Source organism: Varanus komodoensis, unplaced genomic scaffold (assembly GCF_004798865.1).
Source record: "Varanus komodoensis strain SLA01 unplaced genomic scaffold, ASM479886v1 scaffold11, whole genome shotgun sequence".
In the NCBI taxonomy this organism is placed as follows: Eukaryota; Metazoa; Chordata; class Lepidosauria; order Squamata; family Varanidae; genus Varanus; species Varanus komodoensis.
The window spans coordinates 21,863,584-21,883,555 of NW_025335317.1; positions in this window are offsets into that span (position 1 = coordinate 21,863,584).

Genomic DNA, 19,972 nt, shown 5'->3' on the forward strand with positions numbered 1-19,972 from the left:
GTTCACATTCCAGACTTGCCTATCATCCCACCAAGTTTCTGTGATTCCCACCAGGTCATACCCTCCTATTCCCAGGAGAGCTTCAAGCTCTTCCTGCTTATTACCCATGCTCCTAGCATTGGTGTACATGCACCTCAACTCTTTCCCACCGCTTCCTTTCCTTGGAGTTCCCAGCCTCCTCCTTCCTCCCATCCTCCCTGATACCTGGCCCCTCTCTGTAGGAGTCCCGTCAGTCCTTCTAAAATCCTACTCCCAGACTCCTGATCCTCTCCCCACATTTGTCCAGTGCAGACACGTTTCTGGGGGGCCTGAACCCCCCCTCCCCCCAGGCTCAGTTTAAAGTCTTCTGGATGAAGCTCGGTAGAGCATCTCCAAAGGACCTTTTCCCCATCCTCGTGAGGTGTAACCCGTCCCTTGCCAGAAGTCCATTGGCAAGAAACCGAGTGCCATGGTTGAGGAACCCGAAGCGTTCCTTCTGGCACCACACCCTAAGCCAGTCGTTCACCTCGGAGACCCTCCTGTCCCTGCCTGGCCCAATTCCCCAGACTGGTAAGAGTGATGAGAAGGCTACTTGGGCCTTTAGCTCCCTGAGTTCAGATGTTCCTATGTGCTTGAAATGTGATATAAAACAAGATGTAGTTAAAATTGTACATGCACAATTTAGTACATGTAGTTTAATGGTATGCACATGTATTTCAGCTTCAGGAATAATTGTGCAGAAAACATTTATATTTTTTATATATAATGTTTTCCCTCTGGCTAGCATTGCATTCTCATTGCATTATTTCAGTACTTTCTCCCTGTGTGTGTCTCTTTAGTAGGCTGCTGCTTAAGTTCATGTTAAATTAATGTAGGCATTTAATATTTAAATAAAGTTGTAAAGACTTTTTATGGTTAGTTCAGTTTGAGAGTTTACAGAATGGAATACAGTTAGGGAAGTTTAGTGTATGGTTAAATCACATGATACAAAAGTTCAGAGATTGAATTTCAAATTTGTTACCAACAAATTTACTGAAAATATTGAAAGGGAGGTTTATACGTGTTGGATTGTATCTACTGTTGGTCCTAATTAGAGTAAAAACTATTAATGATTATTATTCAATTACATTTACATCCCACCTTTTTTCCTTTTGCAAGGAACCCAAGGTGGCTTACAATGTTCTCCTCCTCTCCATTAACAACCCTGTGAGGTAGGTTAGGTTGAGGACTTGTGTCTTACCCAAAGTTACCCAGTTAGCTTCATGGCTGAACTGGGAGAAGAATTTGGATCTCCTGAGTCTCAGCCCAACATTATGTCATGCTGGTTCTCCAATGTGAAATTGAATTAATCACTATAATGAGACTTCAGTGAGATTGATATAATCCATGAACAATTCACACCTTTAAACACTCCAGGCTCTAAGAACACGCAGAAGAAAAGGCATATTAAAGAATGACTTCCATCAACTTGGTAGGATTCAATAAATCTGCAGAATCCATTTGAAAAGCTGTTTGCATTCCACTTATGCAGTCTTTAAAGTTTAGGGCTGCACTAAAGCCACTGACCAAGCATACAGGCAGATCAGCTTCTCTGAATCTATGGGTGAAGTCTTTTGTTTTGTTCTTACATGGTAATATTGGAGTCCTTCTGATCCCTTCATGAAACATCCAGATGATGACATTTTAATAGCTCAAAGGTATATTAAACCATATTGAATCTAACCAAGAAAGACAATGAAAAGAAGGAAAAACAAAAGCCATCAGTATTACCATGTAAGAACAAAACAAAAGTGCTATAGCCCTGTTTGAATGGAACAACAATCTGCCGTTGTGGGAAATGGCATGCTTACTCCTAACTACTCTCCTTGAGATAGGGATGCTTACTCCCCAGGAATAGCATACTGACTCCCCAGGAATGCTCCATGAACAGTCAGAAACTAGAGTGCTTGTTATCTTTCATATGAAGCAAGCTGGTATCTAAAATCTAGGTTTTTTGTTGTGTGCCAATTTATCTCCAATTTATGGTGATCCAATGAAAGAAAGCCTCCAAAATGTCCTATCCATGACAGTCCAACTCAGATATTCTAGATTAAATCAGTCTCATATTTGGTCATCCTTTTCTTTTACCTTCAACTTTCACTAACATAATTGTCTTCCCCAGTGAGTCTTGCATTCTCATAAGGTGTCCAAAAGATGACAACTTTTGCTTTGTAATTTTTGTTTCTAGGCAAAGCTCTGGGTTGATTTGATGTAGGACCCACTTGTTCATCTTCCCATCCATCTAGGGCAGGAGTCTCAAACTCAACTTACCTGGGGGCCGCTGGAAGTAGAGTCTGGGTGAGGCTGGGCCGCATCAAGTATTCCACCACCGCGGTGGTGGTGGTGGGCCGCTCATCCCGCGTCACTCCCGGATGCTGGCCCAGGCGCTGCTGGCACTTTGAAGGCCACAGGGCCCCTCCCCCGTGCCCCGCCGTCCCGGCAATTGGCCCGCGGGCCACGAGTTTGAGACCCCTGATCTAGGGTATTCCTCCGGCACCAAGTTTCAAATGTATTCATTTTCTTCCCATCAGCTTTCTTCACTGTTCAACTTTCACATCCATTCATTGTGATTGGGAATATAATAGTAGAGATGATCTTGGCCTTGGTCTCCAACGAAATGTCTTTGCACTTGATGATGTTTTCTCTTTCCTTCGTTACTGCCCTTTCAAGTCTTAGTCTTCTTCAACTTTCCTGACTACATTCTCCTTCTGAATTGATGACTGAGCCAAGATATATATAGTAAAGGTAAAGGTTTCCCCTTGACATTAAAGTCCAGTCATGTCTGACTCTAGGGGGCGGTGCTCATCTCCGTTTCCTAGCCAAGGGAGCCAGCATTTGTCCGCAGATAGTCTCCATGGTCATGTGGCCGGCATGACTAAACACCAAAGTGCATGGAACGCTGTTACCTGCCCACTGAAGTGGTACCTTTTTATCTACTTGCATTTGCATGCTTTCAAACTGCAAGGTTGGCAGGAGCTGGGATGGAGCAATGGAAACTCACTTCATTGTGCAGATTCGAACCAGTGAGTTTTTGATCACCTAGCCCAGCAGCACAGCAGTTTAAACCACTGTACCACCTGCATCCCTAAGATATGTATATTTCTTCACAATTTTTTTAATTGTTAACATTATATCCCTGTCATTCTTCTATAGTTATGATTTTTCTTTTTTTTAGCATTCAGCTGCTCTCTTGCTTTTGTGCTTTCTTGCTTCAATTGCATCAGGAGTTATTTCACTTCAATGCCAGAAGTATGGTACCATTTGCATATTTTAATCAGTTATGCATCTTCCACAAATTTCCATTTCTTTGTCAGATTCTAATCCAGCCTTTCTTATTGTATGTCCTGCATACAGATCAAACAGTCAGGGAAAACAAATAAATCCTTGTCTGACACCTTCAGCTATGGCAAACTATTCTGTTGAGGCACACCCATCTCTTTCAGGACCATCCATAATTTCTTGTGATCCACACAGTCAAAAGCTTTGCTGTAGTCTATAAAGTACAGACTGATATTTCTCTGCAATTCTTTGCTATGCTCCAGTAGCCAATTTTCAGTATGATATTTAGTGCCTCATTTTGCAATCCAACTTGAACAAAAGGCATTTTTCACCACATATAGAGTAGTACTCTTCATTGCAAAGCTTTGACCATCACTTTCCTTGTGTGGGAAATCAAGGCAATGGTCCTATGGATGCTGCACTCCTTTGCATCTCCTTTCTTGGGAATTGTTTATATATATATTGAATGTTTCTAGCCTGCTGGCCATAGTATTGTTTTTCACATTTGCTGGCATATTCTTGTTAGGATTTGGACTGATGCATTTTCTGTGGCCTCTGCAGTTGGTATCTATCTGCTCCAGATGCTGTATTCTTCACAGCTGTATTCTAACACTTTCAGAACAGCCTTTACTTCTCCTTATATTGTAGGCTCTTTTTCATAGGATTCCTTTTCAAAGAAATATGCCATCCTTTCATCTCTTCTGTATAGTGCTTCTGTACATTCTTTCTACCTTATCTTTATTTTCTCCTAGTCAGGTAGTATGTTCCTGACTGCCTTTTAGCATTCCCAATCTAAGTTTGAAATTCCCTTTTATTTCTTGGCTCCTCTGAAAGAGGTCTCTTTTGCACCTCTTTTGTTGCTCTCCACTATTTCTTTGCACTGGTCTTTATGTCTGTATGTGATAGACACCAATAAATTGCATTCAGAATTCTGTCCCTATTTCTGTCACCTTTTGCTTTTGCTTCTCACCTGTCTTTTGCAACTGTGAATGTATTTTCTGTCATCCATACAGATTTTTTAAATTTTTTTTGCTATAGTAATTGTCTTTTGGCATTCTGCCCTAATATCGTAACGTCTCAGGTTTTAGTCCACAGTTATTCTGACTCATAGTCATTTAGCTGAGTAATGCAAATTTGTTCTTTATATTGACTTTAAATTCCTCAGAGATGTTATTGAAGTTGTATTTTAGCACTATATTTCCGTTGTCAATCTATTTCAGCTTTATTTTGATATTAAGTGTTCATGGTCACTAGTGGAATCTTCTCCCAGTCTTGTTTAGGCAGTAAGAATACAGATACTCAACATTCTGCTTCCAATGACATAGTCTTAGCCATCTAGTGGGATCTTCCAACTGATTACTTGTACTATATATTTACAAAGAACAGATCATGGGCTTCACAGAATTTTGTGACTTGTTCTCCTGCTTTGTTTCTGATCCCTAGCCCAATCTGAACTAAAACATTATATTCTGCTATGTTTCCTACCTCCAGTCACCTCAGATTAGCAGTATATTTTGCTTTGGTGTGTTATCAATTTCTACTTGAACACCCATTAAAAGTTTTCAGTTTCTTCTTTTTCTGCATCTGTTGTTAGGATATAGTTTTGACTGATGGTTATGTTGTTGTTGTTTTATACATAAAATGGAAAAACATTAATATAGATACCAAGGGATCATACACAAAAATTACATATAGTGCTAAGTGTGGGAAATTAAACAGTCAATAATTATTATTCTTTCTATCAATTTTATACCTTCAGTTTTGACTTAATAATACGTGGTTATTACAAAGAAAGAGCTTTAACATGAGTATCAAGTAAATAATAATTCACCTAATCCACAAACCCATGAGCAAGTAATGATTGTTTTTCCTTTTTTCCCCCTTTTTTCCCAGATGAAACAACATTGTAATAAAAAGGATACATTCATAAAGTAATTGTATTAATTTTATCATTGTATATATAATACTTAATGGTAACAATTGCTAAATAAAGGATATAAGGCTTTCCATTTAACATAAAATCCTTTATGAGGATGGTTATGTTGGTAGGTTTTCCACAAATTCTATTTGATGTTATTCAGTCAGAAATTGCATTATAGCCTTGTACTACATCTTGCACATTTCTTCTGAATAAGTCATTTTCGAAGTAAAGCATTTTGTGTTTGACTGAACATGCCCCATTCTAGTCCACTTTACTTCACTCAACCAAACTGTGATATTTGGATGCTCCATTTCTTGTTTTATGGTTTCCAGTTTGCCTTGATTCATAAAGAAAGCTGGATTAGGATCAGAAGGAAAAGGAATGAAAATTGGCAGAAAATACACCAACAATACAGCAGATGATACCTGGGACTATGGTAGCCCAGGAGTGTCGCATCAAGCTTTTACCATTATCCATGCTTTCACCCCCACCTCCCACCTCTTTGCAGATGTGGGATAGGGAACATTAAAAAAGGAAAGAAAAATATCTCCAATGCAATTGTTAGATATTTGCTTTGTATTATTATTTTTATTATTATCATTCAAGGCAGCTTACAGCATTAAACTCTTACACAATTAAAGCATTTGTAGAAAGAGACACAGGTTAAACAATAATTAAACCAGCTAGGATGTTTAAATTATGTAAGTATCACAATTACAACATAGAGACAGCATAAGCAGTAAAATCAATGCAGGGAACAGACAACAGGTTAACTTCCCTTAAGGTAGGTGAAATTTGGGGAAATGAGGGAGAAAAAATAAATAATGCCAATAGAGAAAGCCAGGATCCTGATCCAAACTGGGGCATTTGCCTGCACTACAGTAAAGAAGACAGTCTTCTAGATTATTTAACAAGCTGAAGCCAGACATATGAGGGATACTCCACCTCACTTGTTTCTGCTTTCTGAGTAGTTGGCTCACAGTATTTTTGTATTCCCTTCCACCTTTTACAGACCTTGAACAGATCTGCAAGAAGTGGCACATGCCCGTGTGTGATTCCACAGTGATGGGGTGCTTTAGTATTGATCACCCCCCATTATTTTTCCTTGTGTGCTTTTCATAGCAAAACAGTGCTATAAATAGAAATAGATAGATGTTACATAGATGTTAGATACATGACAGACAGATAGCACTGCTTCACCAGTGAAAAATGGAAAAATTGACAAGAATTGCTGGCGAGTATTCATTATCCACTCCCTCCACCAGCCTGAATCAGTAGTAAAGATGAATAAAAATGCTGGAGCCATACATAATAAACTTTTATTTGAAGTTGCCATGAATTTATGCTGAATGAAAAATTACTAATGAGTAGACATTATAAAATTAAAGGTTGGCCACAAGGAGGGGCCTCACTAATACATGTAGTGTGATATAAAAATTCATGTGGAACCTTCATGTTTAATGTTGTGTTTAATGTCCCACTAATTCTAGGAGTGCAATGCCTCAGCAGACACAATGGCCCATTTTGTTTAGTTAGTTATGAAAATGCTTTGTGTCATGCTTTTCAAATAAATATTTTAAGGTGGCTTAAATGTTAGGAACATTGCAGAAGATAGTAATGCTAGGGAAAGTTGAAGGCAGAAGAAGACCAGCCATGAAATGGATTGATTCCATCAAAGAAGCCACAGCCCTGAGTTTACAAGACCTAAGCATGTCTGTAAATGACAGGGTATTTTGGAGGTATTCATTCATAGGGCTGCAATAGGTTGGAGGTGACTGGATGACATGTAATAACAATACATTTTATGGAATACATGGAGGGTTCTTCTACTCAGGTTGCTTATACCATTAATACCTTTTGTTTTAAACATTTCCTGCCACAAACTTTGTCAAACATAAAAGGCAGGATCAGAGGTGGAATGCCTATTATCATGCACGAGCACCAGGAGAAAGTGCCAGAACTAACACGAACAGTATATAGTTTTGATGGGAATACAAGCTCTGACAGCGAAGAAGAAATGTTGTGGAATCTCAGCACACCCCAGTATTGGATCAAGGTCAAGGAATGTCTGGGGAACAAGGAGAAGGATTGTCAGTAAGGATGATAGGGGTAACGGCCCACCAGTCCATGGGAAAAAAGAGACAGCAGAACAAAAGGCTGATTGACAGCCAGGGCTGATAAGATCCAGGTCTCCCAGTAGCAAACCAGGAGGATGAGATGGGAATGGGATGGGTCTCAAAGCAGGAGTTGAGCAGTCTGTGTAAGATATAGGTCCCTCCCCTTGAGGAGGGGATGGCAGTTGCTAGGAGACAGCATAGGCAGGAAATTCAATCAGCTGAGAAGCTGGAGGATCGGAAAAGGAGTAGGTTTCTCAGTGCTCCACCTGCAGTGATGCAACGATGAAAGCTGTATAAAGAGAAGGAAGACTAAGGGATGTCAGAGAGGGCTCAGTGCTTCACTCTGGGTGAACTCAGAGATATGGAATGATAAAGTGTTGTGGGAAAGCAACTTAGAAGTAGTGTGTTTACTTTGGAGGACAGACACATCTCACAACATCTATGGACTCGCTTTTACATACTTCTCAGTTATGTACAACCTACCTCTGCCAGCAGCCTCTCTCCTTCCCCCCCTCCCCTCTATCACACAGCACTTTTTCTCCAGTTCCTCCCTGTCTTACTCAGCTAGCCCTACTAGCAGCTAGCCCCACTGCAGCTGCACCATACCACTTCAGAAGAAAAACGTGTTTATTATAATTATTTTATTGTAATGTTTTGAGTAGCAGCGACCTGAACCAATCAGATGTTGACTTTGGGGAGAACAGAAAGTGAGGTTGCAAAGGCAATCTTTTCACCACTCCTCTGTCTTCATTAGCCGTCCTCTCCAAAGCAGTATCTGATTAGTTCAGGTTGCTGCTACTCAAAATATACCTGCAAGAAAAAGTACTGCTTTGACATACTTGCCATGAGCTGTGCTTCTCCCTCCAAGCAAAGTCAGTCTTATCAGTGTTTCTTTACTAAAAGTCTTTATTATTGCATTCAGTCTCTGGGGATACACGAAGCGAAGTGCTGACTCCTCCTCCTAATTTCCGTTACTCAAAGCTTTTTTTACAAATCCTCCTTCACCTGTCATTCGGGGGGAAAATGCTGTGGAACTGGGTGATCCTACGCTTCTCCCACTTGGGACCCCAATTGAACCACCCTATGGCTGTGACAATGGACTATCAGGTTCACCTCCTCAGGGCCTGGGAAGGCCCCATCTGATAGGTTGCGCATCTCCAAATTGCCTCTCTCAAGTCAGCCTGCTCTACCCTGTTCCCATGGACAGGTTGACTGGTTCCCTCATCTGACCTTGAAGTAATGTCCCCCATGCCAAGCACTGGCAGAGTCCCATAACCTTGGGCAGCAGCTGGAACTGGGACCATTTCAACAACCATCTCAGTGTCAGAGCCTGAACTGTCAGTGTTGCCAGAACAGGCAGAGTCCTATGTATGTCTCTCATCATCAGAATCTAAACTCAGTCCCTCCAAAGCAGGTAGCTTCCCAGGTGCCACACAACATTATGGGACTTGCCCTTGGGCCTGTCCAGCTGGCAGTCATGATGCTGAGGAAGAGGAGGAGGAGAAGGAGAAGCAGCCACAATAGGAGAAACACTCTGGTCTTGGCAACACTTCTCTTGGCTTCGATGGAGCCAGGGATGGGTTGTTTTGTACCTTTTGACCCTCAGAGACTGTCCACCCATCCCACCCCATGATGTTGACTCTCATCATAGGCATTAATATCATGATTTGAATGCCCACAATACAGACATTTGGCAAATTTCTCTTTACAAGCATGAATAAGATGGTTTTTTACAAACTCTGTAAATAAATGGGATAGGAAAGCACATGGTAATAAAACAAAACAAACAGGGTAAAAAGCTGTAGCTGGCTATAAAGGCCATTGTTACTTGTCAAGCAAACACCTTTCTTTGAACATAAAAGCCTAATTTAGCTAAATGGACCAGATCAAAGTAAAATGATCAGCTGCTGACTTTTTTGGAGGCATGCATTCATCAGTGTTGCACAATATGATGCTCTTATATCTTACCAGCCAAATTATATTTCAGAAAGCAGTCGAGGGTATTTGATGACTTCCCTGATTTGACATCTGTCTCAAGTCTTAATTGAGAAAGCTGTAGAAATGGGGATAATGGCGGGAAGCAGTGCATATAGTAATTCTGATAGTGAAATTTCAGCACACGGTCCTACTAACATATCACATTGCATTGACTCATGCTGCAGTCTACTAAATGTACATACTAGGCAATAAGTTCCATTGAACTCAGTGGAGTTTACTTCTGAATACACATGCTTAGCATTACATTGCATGGCTGTATACAGACAATAACTTCTCAGTGACCTGAAAGCATTACCATACTTGCCCAAGTTCAATTTTTATGGCTTGATGAAGTCTACTGGAAAATGGTTCTGTGGTTTTTGCAGTATTTCAAAGATATAAAAGTTTCAAAAGATATAATAGAGAAATTGAATTTGTCCACCACCAGGAAGAGTAGGTCTGTCTTGCTAAGACTGAGCCAAATATGGTGCCCTGACTCACCTGCATTAAAAGTGATGAATTTGTGAGTAAGTTACACAATAGTAACATCTTCAAAATGTGGGAGAAGTGGAAGCTTCCCTTTGCAGCAGTGTTTCTTTCTGTATGGCTCTCTCTTTAAAAATAACAAAAATGAATCAAGGAGCATATGGAACTTCTCATCAGCTGCCTTATGCAAGTCACCATTTGTCTTTCTTGGTTGCTCAGGAGAGAGCCCCCCCTGCTACCTCCTACTATTTTCAGGGGTTTAAACAAGTTTTAAAAGGAAACCCAGGTTTCTGTGTTTCTGAGAGCCAGTGTGGTGTAGTGGGTGGGTGACTTTTGGCCAGTCACAGACTCTCAGGCCAACCTACCGCACAGAGCTGTTGTTGTGGGGATAAGATGGAGGAGGAGAATGATGTAAGTTGCAGGATATAAATCAAGGGGGGAAGTAACCTTCTGTGGGGAAGGGGGAAGTTCAAAGACTTCCTTCCTCAAAAAATTGCTGAGGTCATCCTTATTTCAATTTTAGGTCTATTTTTACTTTTGTAGCTGCCAGGATGTCATATGTTGTCATATAGATGGCAGATAGAAGGAAGTGTCAGAGCAGTCCTATCTTTATGAAAGCTTTTTCAAGAAGAGTTAGCCAGGCACTGTTGTCTTGCCCTAATTTAGTGAATTGGACCTACATTAATGGTACAATCCAATGGATGTTTAGACAGAAAAAATATCCTAGCATTCCTGACATTTACCAACCAAATGTTAGGAGTTTTAGGATGATTTTTTTTCTGTCTACATCTGTGTCAATTGCATCCTAAGTTGGTCACGCTTTAGTCCCACTGTAATCAATGGGGCAAGTTAGTAATTATTTATGTGTGACAAATCTAGTCAATTCCAACCCAGTTTGTTTTGGAGTATGAGTTATATAAGACAAAACATAATATCAATAATGTATTAGGCCATTTCCACTACTTCTTGTAATTGCAGAACAAAAACCCCTTTGGTGCAGTGAAGAAGAACATGGGACTGGGACATGGGAGATCTGACTTCTGCTGTCCATTCAGCCATGGAGCTCACTGGGTAACTTTGGGCCAGCCACAGTCTTTCAGCCCAACCTACCTCAGGGAGCTGCTGTTGTTGTGAGGATAAGATTGCAAGGAGGAGGACATTTTTGTAAGATGCTTTGAGTTCTTTGAAAGGTAAAAAGGCAGGACAAAGGCAGGTCAAATATAATAAACAAACAAGAACAGATGTCCTTTCCTAGGTCATTCAAGTTTGTATTTTATTCATTCAAGTATCTGTTTCAGTCATTCTGATGCTGTGACAGGTTTCTACAATTACAGGTTTATGCAGTTACGTTATTGCTGATCTTGTTAGCTTTTGATCAGATGGGACAAGAATTAATCCTAGTAAATTTAAAAGCCCTTTTGTGTTTTGTCACGCTTTCAGATTTCTGATGTTAGCCAACTAGAATCTGATACTGGCTTCTGGTAGTCCACAAGCTTCTAGAATGGCATCATATCTGTTAACTATGCTTATGAACTCATGATCACAATTCTTACAATTTAGTATCACATTTCTACTAATATCTGAGATCTCTGTTTCAGAAATGAGGGACTATTTCCATTTCTTGTTTTTATTTCAGATCCATTTTAATCACATTTTTATCAAGGAAGTCAGTGACATCATCTAGTTGTCTATATTCACTTGATTTATAGAACTGAAAAGTCTGTAAATTTAGAATGCATATACAGAACAGAATTATGTTGGTTGAAGCCAGCAGACTATAGCACGAGACAGTGTCTGAGGCCCCACAGAGTATGTCAGATTCCCAGATCCAGTATCTGAGGCAGTGCTTCAACTCAGAGCTGGGAACTTGGGCTCAGACCTCTACTCCCCATTAGAGCCAGTCAGTTGTGTGCCATTTGCCCTCCAAGGTCAGGAAAACTATCTCAGAGAGAGCAAACGGGGGGTGATACGGAGGGCAAGGAAAGGGCAGGATATGAGCTGTCCCGAAATTTCTCCAGCCTTCCCCTGCCACTCCCCAGCACAATGCTTTAGCTAAACGGACAAATACGCCCATCTAGATAAATATCCAGACGGAAGAATGGAGATGCCAGGATTAACTCCACTGCTTCCCCTACTTTGCACAGGACAGTCACAAGTGTCATTGTTTTGTTTTTTTGTCTAGGGATGTGTTTGTAGTTTGTTAGGCTCTAGCTCACTCAACTTCTGCTGGTTTCTCAAAGGAATGGGGGAAATACTATTAAAGCAAATGGTAGACTGATCAAGATAGCAACTTGATAGCAGCTATCAAGACATGCTGTGGCAAGTGCATATGCAAGGAATGTTCATGAGCATACTAATGTTTGTGCATATCTTTAAAAAAGAGATGCTGCAGCCACTAAAGAATACTGTTGAAATGGATCTTGATGTTTTTCTGTTCCTAATCATCCGGTTTCTTGGCTATTGGTACTATTCTTGAACATGGTAAAGATTCAAAACAGTTAATGGATTTCTTCTTCATTCTGATTTTGAAATTGTAAATTTTACAATTGTAAATATAATTAAACTTGAATTGATTTTAGAATTATTGTTTGTAGTTTTTATGCTTTTTCCTTTTGTATTTTATATTTTTAACAATTTTATTTATACTAGGTCTCTTGAGATTGTCCTTGTTAAAAATGGATTATAATATGTTCAGATACCCCCTCCCACACACACACACACACACACAAAAGTGCTTTTATCAAATGTATGAACTGTGGATGCTTGTGTATTTTCCTTTTATATGTATGGTTAAAGAGACCCACATTTCTTAATACACACAAATATATATCTTACCAAAAGTGCTGATGTTCTTACAATGCTATAGGCATAGTATAAGTGAAACTTGCACTTACATATATTCAAACTACAGTAATATTTTGCTACTGTGTTTAAAAATATGTGGTTTCTTATTTTCAGGTTTTATCTGTAGCTTTGTGACAATGGAAAACAAACTACAGAATGCGAACTTGCTGTGAATCTCAATCCAGCATCATGACTCCAGATTCCTGGTGAGAGAATATTTCAGAAGCTCGACATTTTTGTGTATTAAGATCATAGTGTCATGCTTTGTATTGAGAATTGAAGGAAATTATGAAGTAAGCTGCTTGCTAAAAATCAGTCCCTTCTTTGAAATAATATAGTGTTTGTGCAAAGATAGAGTAACAAGGTACTGCCGAAAGACAAAAATGGTAGGTTATGGGGAAACCCCCAGGGTATTCATATCCTCCTTAGTTTACTTTATTCTTCTAAAATTAAACTGGGGAGGTTCAAATTTTTACAATAAAACGTGCATGTAGGTAAGTAGAGTTGTTTCTTTTTTATCTTTCTCTTATTTTGTGGTGCTACATCCTTGATTTTAAAAACATAAGCTGTTTTTTTAAATAATAAAATAAAATAAAAATCATCTGGTGTTTGATACAAAGTTGAATGTCTGTATGTTTCCAGAACCTAAAGTGAAGTGTGCATTTGAATTTCTGCTTCACCTTGCCTTCAACTTTCAGAAGAAACAGCAAGCAAAATGGTTATTGTGACTTGGTCAAAAGGGAGAAAGACATGGATTTTCCTTTGAAGGAGTTGAACTCTCTGTCCTTGCACTTGGAAATATTGAGCCTCCCTTCCTGCCCCCACTTTACACTAGGCCCAAACGTATGGGGAAAGGAATCATGAATTGTTTATACTTTATTACTGTTTAGGACAGGATTTAAATGATTCTTTTGGGTTTTGCTGCTGCTTTTGAATGGTTGAAGTGTCTGCGATGAACTGAGGGACAGGTTTTTATCCTCCAGTTCACTTTAGTTGATTCATATACAAATAAAACAGAGGATACCTTGACACCCTAGTCTGTATTGTAAAATGAGCTTTTCACTTATACCTATGAGGGGCGTTCAATGTATTCTTGGTATCGGGTTGATTTGCTATTGATGTGGGTAATTTATTATTTCATTAGCTAATGACACTATCTGAGGGTATACATGCAAAATTTCAAGTAAGTGTGATCATTAGTTCCCTAGTAATCCTCAGTGAAAGACAACCATAATGACTGACGTGACAATGTTGAAGAAAATCGAGCACCGTGCTGTGATTAAGTTCCTTACAAAACAAGAAAAAAGTAAAAAAAATCATTCAAGAAGAGATGGTGGCTGTTTACCAGGACTCTGCACTTTCATTATCTACTGTTCAAAAGTGGTCAAGTGACTTTAACAGGGGCAGAGAAAGCATTGAAGATGACCCTCACTCGGGCGGGCTGGTTACTGCCACTATGAAAGAAAATGTGAAAAAAATTGAGAAACTTGTATTGGAAGATGCTCGATACCATATTTACTATTTTTCATGACCATCTTAACCTTTCAAAGGTCTGTGCAAGATGGGTGCCGCGAATGCTCATGGCGCCTCAGAAACAAGTGCAAGTCAAGTGCTGCAGGGAGTTTTTAGAGCTCTGTGGTGAAGATCCATTGAGTATTTTCCACTGGATTGTTACTGGAGATGAAACTTGGGTTCATCACTATGACCCTGAAAGTAAGCAGGAGTCCATGCAGTGGCATAAAAAAGGTGCTGACTCTCCGAAGAAATTCAAAGTCACTCCATCGGCCAGAAAACTCATGGCCAGTGTTTTGGGACTCAAAGGGAATTTTATTGATCGAGTACACGAAAAAAGGTGAAACCATAAACGCAGCATCTTACACAACCACTCTGCATAATTTAAGAGAAGCAATTAAAGAGAAAAGGCAGGGAAAACTGACCGCAGGTGTGTTGCTTCTTTACGACAATGCGCCCATTCACACAGCATGTGTTTCAAAGGCTGCTGTGTGAGACTGTGGTTTTGAAGAAATAAACCACCCACCCTATAGCCCGGACCTGGCCCCCAGTGACTACTACCTATTCCCAAATTTAAAAAAAGGTCTTTGTGGAAAGCAATTTTCCAATGATGAAGAGCTCAAGGTGGCAATTAAAGCACATGTTTTAGACAAGGAGGAAGGGTATTTTTTACAGGGAATTGAAAAGTTAATTTCTAGATGTAATAAGTGTATTGAAGTTATGGGGGATTACATTGAAAAATAAAAATTATTTCAATTTATTATTCCTTTTTTCTTCATGCTGATACCGAGAATACATTGAACACCACTCGTAAGTTGTGTTCTGGATAGTTTTGCAAGAAAGTCATAATGTATTAGAGATAGTCAACAATATTTTTGTTCCTGCTAACAGGGCATTGTGACAATGCTGAAGGCACATTTGACATATCTTATGTAGGACTTAACATACTCAGTTGGTATGGAAATTCCAGATAAACTTTTTTTATTTGGCTAACTTACACTTTAAGGGATGCTTGACTATGCATAATCCACCTAGATACCTGTATTTGGTGGCTTTTTCCACCTAAGCTTATCTTTGTGAAGGTGTTACTTTATGGCAGTTATTGTCCTTTCTTTATATATCTAAAAGCCAGTTCACAGCAGGTTGTCCAACCCTCCCAATGCTAGATGACCAAAAGAACTTGAAATCAAAACAATACTACGCAGACAGGAGCTGGTTTGATTGTCTGTGAGAATTCTGGCATTTGTTAATGGGCCAAATTGAATAGGCTGCAACTCAGTGCACAGCTGAATGGGGGCAAATCCAAATACTGGGATCACCAGGAGAGAAAGCAAGATTAGCCTCTACCATAGTTGTGTCACATACTTTACTTAGTCCCATGTAAGTGAATATTGTCATTCATTGCTGTGAATAAATAAAATGTAGCTGAGGATCTGGATCCTGCCCACTTCTTCCCTTTGATACTAGAAAGCCTGGCAGCCACACAGGGAGTGCTGACTTGATCCATTCATGGAGACAGAAACCGATACAGGAAAAATGGAATGTATATCCCATACTTCATACACATACCTCCAAAGTCAGTGAAGGTCCAAGGCTCCAAGCTAGGTTTATTAAAGAGGTGAGCATTATGAATGGCCATGGTTTAATCAGCAAAAGAACTAATTAGAAAATCCAGTGACAGCATTAGGAGGACTAGGAAGAAGAGATGCCTGTAATGATGAATGAGCAGTAGAGTAGTGGCAAATTTAGAAGGGAGGAGTAACTCATGAGAGTTAGAGCCACACATCAAAGCCACACCCCCATCAAAGCCACACCCCCCGCCCCACCTGTTCCCAAGATTATGCAACCTATGATTATACATTAAAAATGAGCTTTGTCGTTTTGTTTCAGTTTGTGTTTACATTAATACTACCTGTAAATTTGAAGAACATTTTGCCGTACTCTCTCTCTCTCTCAAATGTTTAATCAAGTATTCCTCTTCCTTATGCTGCATCATTGTGCCAAACTAAAATATGGTTTAATGTAATGTGTACCAGGTGGAATTAAACTCAGGCTTATATAGACCTCCTCTACTCTCTTCCTCCCATGTAACTGAAAGGAGTTTGGACACTTTCCATTTCCCTTTTAGTTAACCACAGTTTGCACTGTTGTAAATTTCCAGGCTGGTAGTTAGTTAGTTAGTTTGAACAATCCTGAAAGCAACAACCCTTCAGAAATCACAGTCTGAATTGTCTTTCATTGAAATTAGCATTGTTAGTGTGAGCCACAGTTTTTTCCAGTCTTGGCAAAGCTCGAACTTCTGAACTTCTCTTGCAGAAGAAGTTGGGGATGTAGATGAGGCCAAGGCCTGCTGCAGCTTGTTCCTGCTCACAGGGAACATGGTTTAGCTCAATGTGAAATTGCAACTATTCATCTGTGAGGAAGACATGGTTATTTTGAAAAAAAAATGCACAGGTATTACATGAACTAGGAGAAGTCTCACCATGCTTTCTTCTACAATGTATCCTAAAGTAGATTTTTATTTCGTGGGTTTTTTTTAATGCAGGGAATATAGGTTTGCATTTTTCAGGAATACCTTCTGCTCAGCAGAAAGTTCTTTTAGTTATTTTATTTCAAAATGGCATATCTATGTACAGACAAAATTGTGATGAAGAAACCAGCACAGAACTGGGTAAATATTGTCTGCTATTTCTCTTCTTGTTTTCCAAAGTTTGCTTTTCTAGCATTGTATTTGTGAATGCCATGCTCAGTCCTATTATTGTTTTTGTGTCAGAAGCAGATCATTCCTTCTTTTTGTTACATGATAAGTACATTCTTGACACAGCTGTTTATTTAAGGTTATTAAAATGATGAAAGTTCAATATGAACTCCAATGAAATCTATTTCATATCAGTAACAATAAACATAGATCTCACTACCCCATGCTTAAAATGTTCCCCAACTTTTTGTTGCACACGTTTCCTTTTGTCATTAGTCAACATGGCCCTGTTGAACTTTAAGCATCTTAAAGTCAAGAAGAGTGTTCTAATACTCATCTTTGGTTTGATCAATGCCATGATATATAATGTGAGTTCTACTTTTGTCACTTTAACAGAAAAGTGTTTTAGGAGCTCCATCACTGGGTGCCAATTTAACACCAAGTTTCAGCAGTCTTTTAAAACTGCCAGTATAATTCATAAGGTAACCTGCCTGTGTGGAAAGGAATACTTAGACAAAGCTTCAAGCAGTTAGAGGGAATGTTTTAATCTTGCCCTCGTTCAACTGGAAGAAAGGAAACTTGAACGCCTGCCTGATCCCGTACTATATTGAACAGGCTGGTCCTGTAGATTGGCTTTTATTTTAAATGATGCAAATACAGGTTTGTTCTGCTCTACTGAAAGTCCACTCCTATGCCTGGAATATCTGAATAGAAGCAGTGCATCAAGTATTAAATATGAACATGTTTGCAGCATCATTTTATGGAATGTCCAAACACAGAACCATGTAATCAACACAAAAATATGTATATTTGCAGAACAAGTTGACCCAATCTGTGTCCTGCATACAATTTTCACATTTGCCGCTAGTTATTTTGCATAATTCATTCAGTCTCTATTAACCGCGTGCAAGGGCAAAGAGACCAGCTTTCTGTTTAGGTCCATTTCTCCTCTCTCTTCATTTCAGCCAAGCACAATGGATAGCCAGTGCTTGAAATGCAGGTGCTGAAAATGGCACAGGTGGCAAGAGCTTGAGACAAGCTTAAACAGGTGCAGAAGGGACCATGCACATGACTGTAACACAGTGAAGCCAGCAACCTGCTTTCTTCCCCTGTTCTGCACTGCTTCCTGCCTAAAGCAAATCATTCCCATTGCAGCCTACTCTCGAGAATATAGCTTGCAACAAAATGGGACAAAACATACCATGGATTTGGCTTGTGGCATATTTTCCAGGCACAACTGCATTATATATGTTTGCTCTCCTATTTATTAGAAGCACACTTTTAAAACAGAAGCAGAAGATCACAGGATGCAGAATTCTGTGCTCAGTACCAACAGTATAATTTGCATAATATGATTCCCAAATCAGTCACCACAGAAAATATTTCAGGAAAGTGGGGGCAGAGGCAGAAGGAACTCCACCCACCCACTGCCTGGTCCTCGCAACACTGGATCAACAAAAGCAGTTCTTGCTGCTGACAAAGAAACAGTAACCTTGGAGACCTTGAATATCTTTTAGCTGACTCCTTTCTCACACAGCCAAACATTTTAAAACATCTTTCCTTTGAATCAGGTTAGTAAGGCCATGGACAGAAGACAAACATTGCACTAGTGCTACCTGCAGAGGTAGCACAGTGTTTTGCATTGTTGTGCATTCTTGCTTCAGTGTAGTATTGTGGCAACCAATATTTGTGCCAGGGCCTAGCTCTGTAACATTCAAACCATGAATAAGAAGCATTTTTGAACAGATGCTTTGTACTAAATGGCTATTAAATGAGTGCTTAAAATCCTTTGTGGGGTTGATTTTCAGATCAAAGCATGTACCTTCCTTGCAAGTTTCTGAGTGCCAAAATTGATTTGATTTTGTTTTTTGTTTTTTAAGAACAGACTTGCTATTTAAGAACGTATGTATGTGTATGTTTATGCATATGTATACTGCTCTATAATCGCTATAGTTCTTTAACATCAAGGCTTCACCCCTGTCTCCTTCCCCCACTCAGAGTGACATTATCATGGTGTTCAGGATTTAGGAAGAGTGATACTTATTTATGTATTAAAAGCTTTTCTAATCCATTCACCATTAGCGTCTTGGGACAGCTTACAATAAAAAAGTGTGCTTGACTACAATTCCCATTATACCCAGACAGCTACACTAAGACTAGGGTAATTACAGTCAAGCTAGGCAGGGGAAGGCACTAGTTAGGAAAAAGTTGCCTTAATTACTTACCTAAGTGCTTAAAAGCAAGTCTTCCACTAAGTGCCCAATGGCATAAATAAACTACAATATTATGGAGGGCTGCTCTGTCTAATCCCAGTATTAATGGCTTATATTTGACTAGAATTGCATACACGTATAATGGAATTCCGTCAGCTGTGAAATCCACAGCTTGAATTCCTTCAGTACTGTAATCTCAAAAAGTACTTAAAAGTAACTTTCTCTCTTTCTCTCTCAGTGCCTTTCATCTCTTTTGTTCATCCTACATTATAGGAAGCTATTAATTTATTTTTCAAGATGTTTGTTTCAAGATTAAACTTAATTCAAGCATCTCCCTTTGGGGAACTAAAGAGGAGATCTTTGTATATGGCTATCCTGTACTGATACTGGCTATCCTGCACTTGAACTAGATGATCTTGAAGGGCCCTTTCTTCTCACTCGTTCTCTGTGGATGGTATCAGTTGCCAGATGGGTTCTTGTAACACTGAATTTAGTTTTGTAGCCCCATGTGTCTTTTTTGGTGAATAAACAAATCTGGAATGTGGATCTATCACTCTGCTACTAACAACCATTCAGTACCAAAGTTATAGGAAAACTGGTCCTTAACCACAGCATAGAATATCTCACCATATTCATACTGCACAAATAACATATCTGTTAAGAATGTGGTCCTTAGCAGCTGAATTTCCCTGACATTCTGGAGCTTTAGTTAACATAGAAAGTATTTAATGCAAATACAAACCTTGAATATTTTTCCTTAATTTTGTAGATGTGGAAAAGGCCTTTGATTCTACTGAATGGAAACATGCTGACAGCATTAAAGAGATTTTTTTAAAAACAGATGCTTGTATGTTAATATCTCTCTCTCTCTCTCTCTCTCTCTCTCTCTCTCTCTCTCTCTCTCTCT